The sequence below is a fragment of the Cebidichthys violaceus genome, unplaced genomic scaffold (genome assembly GCF_023349555.1).
Source record: "Cebidichthys violaceus isolate CVI_PGR_0920_01 unplaced genomic scaffold, fCebVio1.0.p SCAF_3, whole genome shotgun sequence".
In the NCBI taxonomy this organism is placed as follows: domain Eukaryota; kingdom Metazoa; phylum Chordata; class Actinopteri; order Perciformes; family Stichaeidae; genus Cebidichthys; species Cebidichthys violaceus.
The window spans coordinates 3,548,650-3,554,649 of record NW_027176483.1 but is presented as its reverse complement, the minus strand read 5'-3'; the positions used below and the strand labels follow the sequence as shown (position 1 = coordinate 3,554,649).

Sequence of the window (6,000 nt, the reverse complement as noted above, 5' to 3'; positions counted from 1 at the left end):
GCATCGGTGTGAATAATCATGATTCACGCTAAAGTATATTTGCAATAAAGGGCCAAATAGCAGCCAGGTGTAGTCTTGAGATAGAGGAAGTATAGGCATACTCAGAAATGGCGTGCACTATGAAATATTAGGCCCCCCGTTTACGCTGCAATACCTGCAGGTTACAGGCCTGAAGCTTGGCAGGGAAATATATCGTCAGAGTGGAAAAAGTGCACGTCAGAGAGCCGAAAGTGACGTAATTGAATTCAAAATCAAACCCCTTAGAAGGCGGGTCTGTTGTTTTTGGTGACGACGTAGCAGAAAAGGAAACTTAAGAAGTCAAAAAGGTTCACGACGTGCTGTGAGCAAACTTAACGCACATTGATTTAAAACAAATAAAATCCCAGCAGGGGTGTCTGTGCTTTCCGAGCGAGACATGTGACCCAACAGATTAGCAAAGCATTAGAAGATACAGTTGCACCCAACCGAAAAAACCCCCACCGTGCAGGTGGCTTACATGGCCTGAAAACGTTTGTTAGAGCAGGACACGTGTTGGTAATGAGCTTTGACGTGACAAAGCAGAATTCTTTTTTTTAAAAAGAATCTGGAAACGACAAAAAAAGACAGATGACGTTATCTCCTATAAAGGGAAACGGTGTGACCTCTGACCCGTGGAGTCGCCTTACGTTTCTCTCTTTTTCTATTACGTTTAATGACGAAAGTCAAACTTTTAATATGCGAGGCTAACTCTTTGCCGGGCGAGGGTGCGACTGAAGGGAAACTTTAAGGGCGTCGTTTAAGGGTGACGTAATTGTCGCTTGTAGGTTTGTATCAAGCATGGTGCGTAAACACTTTTCTAGCTTATTTTGCTGGCTGTGTGGTAGAGCCTAATATCCAGCTGACCATGCAGCTGACATTGTTTCCAAGACATCTCTCCAAATGTCCAGTGCATCTGTCCTGTCCATATAGGCCTGCAGGCGCGCACGGCCGCAGATTAACTTTATAGTCGGTTAAACCTCACCATTCGTGTCTTGTCTTTCTGTCTTGCAGGAGAGACCAATGAGAACAGAAACAGGAGCAAAGATGGGGAAGATGTGTGTGCCCGCGTGGACCCTGTCGCTGCCGTGGGAGCCTCGAGTATTGCGCCGCAGGAAAAAAACACACACAACGTGTTGGATGTTTTCACCGAGAAGCGCGCACACACACACACATACACACACAGAGAGAGAATGACCGACCGTCCGACCGACCTTCCTCCACCTTGTTCTCCCCCCTCTTCCTCATCCCGAGAAAGGTAATTGCACAGCCTGTGATGTGTTAGAGGATGACGTCAAACCCAAATCACCCTTTAAATTGCATTTTGCGTTAGTCTCCTTATGACAGCTCGCTGCTTGAGAGCAGGAGTTGTGTCTGCGCAGAGGCTTCTGTTCCTTCTCTTCTCCTTCTTTTTTATTTCAACTAGGCCTTTTAATCCTTCATGCCAACAAGTGATGTGCCGCTCTCTCACGCCTTGATAGTTTTTATTCTCATGATGGTTGGAAGTATTGTCAAACACTTCTAAAAGCCATGCGTAAAAGTAGAAGCATATTCATGTTTTTCACCTGAATAACAAAAGCCTTATGATATATGTGTCTTAGGTCTTGGAGTGTGTATCAGTGATTTGAAAGTCTGCCGGGTATTTTACATGTCCTGTCATATCATTATAACATTCATAATCCAGACTGCTGTGATCTTTGAGGTGACCCCGGCGACATTTTGCGTGTTTTGTCACCCTGACTTTCGAATCGTGCTTTGCTGCAATCCTGTATCTTCAACTTATATTACTTTAGGGATCATATACGATTATATGTTACTGTATGTTCTGAGAATATGTCAGAGACCCGTACACAGGCCCGTCGCTTGTCATTTAATCTGATATGTGATTGTTAGGTCTTTAATCAGTCGTCCAATTTAGGAGATCGTTGACACTGCTATTCATCTGTACTTGTGTATTTAGTGTCAGTATTGGATGCATGTGAATGTTATCCAGTGATTATGAATGATATTATTATCATTGTAATATTGATGTTTGAGCAGGTGTGAGCGTGCATGTACTGTAACATCCACTGTGCCTGCTTTAGACTCTTTGTTTCCGGCACCATTAGCTGTAAAGTCCCCTCCCAAATACCTGCTATGTCACCTCTCAGTGTGAGTCATCATATCGTCGACAGTTCAGGCAACACCTCGACGTCACCTTAGTACGTATTTTACCCTTGTAATAACGCTGTAGTTACCAGTACGAGCGGAGAAGAAACGCGCCGTGACCTGGTGCAGCAATTCGGCCCCAAAATGTCTGTATTCTAACAAAACAGCCCCTCCCCGTTTCCTATACAATATAGGTTTTTATTAATGCAGCAATTATCAATTTCCATTGTGTATCAAAGAGTGAGGTAGAGTATACATTTATGGCAAATATGACCGTGGCTGGGAAGGTCAACCTTCTCTCTTTGGAGACTGTTGGAGGCATTTCCTGGCAGCTATTTTGCATCCCCGTTTCATTTGATGGTGCATTCAGGTGCTCCTTCTATAACCCTCTTCTTCTAAGACAGGAAGTGGTAATCACAGTAGGATTGACAATCACGTGCTCTTGCAACAAAAGCAACAAAATGGATGCTGTAGATGTTTTAGCATGTGTGTGCTGTGTGAATAAAAACAGCAGCTGATTTCTGACAAAAGACAAGAACTTTTGCTGTCATAGTATTTTTGAAGCAGTAAAGCGTTGCTTTCTGTAGTAAACTATAAATTAGCATTCGGCTGTATGTATACAATTGTATGACAGCAGGTTTGAGTCATTCTCTGGTGTTCAGTAAATGATCGTGGCTGAAGTTAGGGTGAATTATTTCCCCCCCAAATTACCACAATCTATTTTCTCACGTACCTCTAATGGTATTTACTGTAGTAATGCAGATATTTGTATTTGTCCAGGTTTTGAGATTTAAATTTCTGATATTTTTGTCTCCGGCCCAAAACAATTGAGGCATAATTACAGTGTTCCTCATTTATCAAGATAATCCACAAAAACACTCTGTCAACAGTTGTCTCTGGGACCATATCTTCAGAAAGAAAGTAGTTCCAATGAACACTTTTGACAGCGAGGTCTGTTTAATAGCCAGAGTGACATGAACACAGAGATATTCTGCTATTCAATTTATAAATGAAAGCAAGGCTGGGGTTGTGGCAGAAATCTCAGAGACGTTTCTCAAAGCAGACAAATAAAACCCCAAATATCTGCGTGGATAGATACAAAAAGAGGTACGTGAGAAAATGTGTTTGTTTGGAATTTGGGTGAACTAACCCTTTACGTGTTCATATAAAACCGGGCCAAACTGAGTCCTCACAGTTCTATTTGTTTGCATCAGTAATGTGAATAAGGGAAGTTAGGTTCTTTTTGTTAAAAAAAAAGAAGTTTTCTTGCAAAAACTAGCTTGTGTGGTTTTTAGTTTTTCTTAAAACACTATTGCTGATTTGTCCCTGAGCTCTTTAATGTTTTATTGAAATGATTTGCTTCTAGTCCGGCGTTGAATACCGCTGTGCTGATTGTTTACTTCTCCTGTCTTGTATCACTTGCACGCCATTTATCGTGACACTTGTGTTCTTGCTTCATCAGAATAATAATGCATCACAAACGGGGATGCAAAATGCAAGATGGGGATGCAAAATGGTCAACCATCAAATAGTGGAAATCGTTTGACGCGTATTTTGAATTCTACTGTTCAAGCTGTTGATGTTATGGTAATACTTCGGCATCATTTTACAGTAATCAAATCATCACACAATGTCGTAAAAAAACAGCAACAACAAGTTAGTTTGGCTTCTTTTACTTGCACATTTCAAACATTGCAAAATAGACTGACTCTAGGTCTAAATACAGTAACGCTGTCCTGGAGGATGTACCCATAAACACAAGTATCCATAAGAACTCATCACCTCTAAATATACAATTTGAATCATTGCTTCAAATGACAGCTTTCTTAGGACTTTTTAATAGCCTTTCTAAGTGTCATGAGGTACATTTTACCTTTAAGTGTAGTGAGAGTACTTCTGTGCTGACGTCACCCAACCTGTGTACAATAAATTACGGCATGTTCCTAAATATCCACCGACAATCTGGCTGTCTTGTTTAATACGAGCTTTGCAAAGCTATTTTTGGGGCGATGACGTCAAAACTGAGACCAAGGGGCTTTGAAGACGTAGGCTACAAAAAGGCAAGTCTGGGATTTATCTACGCAACACAAGCTGCATTATGACTCGTCGTCAAAAAATACACCGTATTCCTTTTTGAATGTATCGTTGCAGATTATTCATGATGACCTGCATCCATTTTTATTTTAGCTGAATAAGTCATTATCTGGTATTTATATTTACATCTGCTTGAAGACCAAATGTGGATGCAGCCAGAATACATGGGGTTGACTTATTCCTAAATGTGTCTTTTGGGATAAAGTGACCGATGTCACCAACAGACAAGTTTGGACTATTAACACAAATGATAATCAGAGAACATTTGACCTCATTTATTTACTTATCAATGAGTGGAGTGATTTTTTTTTCCATGATGTTCTTTTTAAGCAAAAAGAGTTGCCCCACTCGCACGCTCAAACATAATCACTCGTCTACTTGATATTTAACTAATGTGTTTAATTCACAAACAATGTATGACGGCACGTTTGCTTAGTCCATTTCAAACCTCCATTTTTTAAGTTGTATGTCATCCTTAGGGGTGTGAGGGGAGGTTGTTTGTTTGTCTGCAAATGTCTGCAAATGTGCTTTTATATATATATATATATATATATATATATATATATATATATATATATATATATATATATATAAAGAGATCAGCATCGTTGGTGTGTGTGGTTGGGTCATAACGATACCCTCCATTACAGCCCACCTTCCATTTATTTCTCAAAGTGCAAGGTACTATTGGGCTATTCCACAAAACATATATTTCAAAATGTGATTTTAAACGATAAGGCTGGTGAAATTCTTCATTTTTGTGACTGTTAACGTTTGCAATAAAAAAGATCAAACTCAACAATGATTTGATCCTACTTAGAAAGTATTGCTGTGTAGCCAAAGCCTCATGAATCATATTCCTCCGTACCAAAGAGCTCCATTGATGTCCCAAAACACAACATTGTGACACACTGTGGCACTGAATGGCATGTTCCTTCATTATGATGAGCACAGTAGCTGTCCTTTATTTTGAGTCAATCCCACATACATGGTCCTGCTGCTGAAAGTATACGCCAGTGAACCAGATGTGTATCAATCCGATTTGCCTTTTGTAAAGCTATTGTTTTTTTTAACTGAGTCACAAAGCCTATATTTTGGACGATTGAACACATTGCAGAAAAAAAAGCATTTCTTTTTTTTACAAATAAGTGTAAATTTCCAATGAGACCAGGTCTGTTTTTACAGATGTAGGCACTGTAAAGTCGGACTTTATCAAATATGCAAACTTAGGAGCTTTACTTTAGTCAAGCCTCATAAAGCTATGACATCTTGTGTAAGGGTTTAGTCTGAAAAACATCCGCTGAGAATGGACAGAAACTGACCTCATATAGGGAGTGTTGAGATGATAAATGTTAACGTCGCGTCATTCCATGAGTTGTTAGTGTCCTCGTCTCCACCGTGATGTACAGCTCCAAAGATTCCTGTTAAAGCAGTCAAACGGTTCATATGATGGGAAATCAGTTTGTTACTCTTTTTTTTTTTTTGGAATAAAAAGAGTAACAAAGCTGTTCAATAAGCACATTGGTTGTTGTTGAGGCCTCTTTTGTCTGGTACTATTGGGAGTAGTTGCAACAATTTGTTATGTTGACTTGAGGTCGGAGGCAGACAGCGAGACAGAGCTCTCTGATTGGCTGATTGGCTTAGTAAATGAGTGATGTCACATATTTACTGTGGTTTCTCCTTCCTCCACCTTTTCTTTTCCTGTTTTCAGTTAAAACAGGTTCACAATGGTTAGTTTGTCCA

At 40.0% G+C, this 6,000-nt stretch overlaps 1 long non-coding RNA gene across 3 annotated transcripts in view; it reads left to right on the top strand.

The window, feature by feature from the left end:
- Positions 1-6,000, top strand: part of LOC137881449 (uncharacterized) — a 36,918-nt gene that overhangs the window by 1,500 nt on the left and 29,418 nt on the right. For 2 of the 3 annotated variants that reach the window (XR_011103862.1, XR_011103861.1), the window contains exon 1: positions 7-1,273. This is a non-coding gene — a long non-coding RNA (uncharacterized lncRNA). Of the gene's footprint in view, positions 1-6; positions 1,274-6,000 lie in introns of those variants that run through there. The other variant, XR_011103863.1, reaches the window with a different exon arrangement.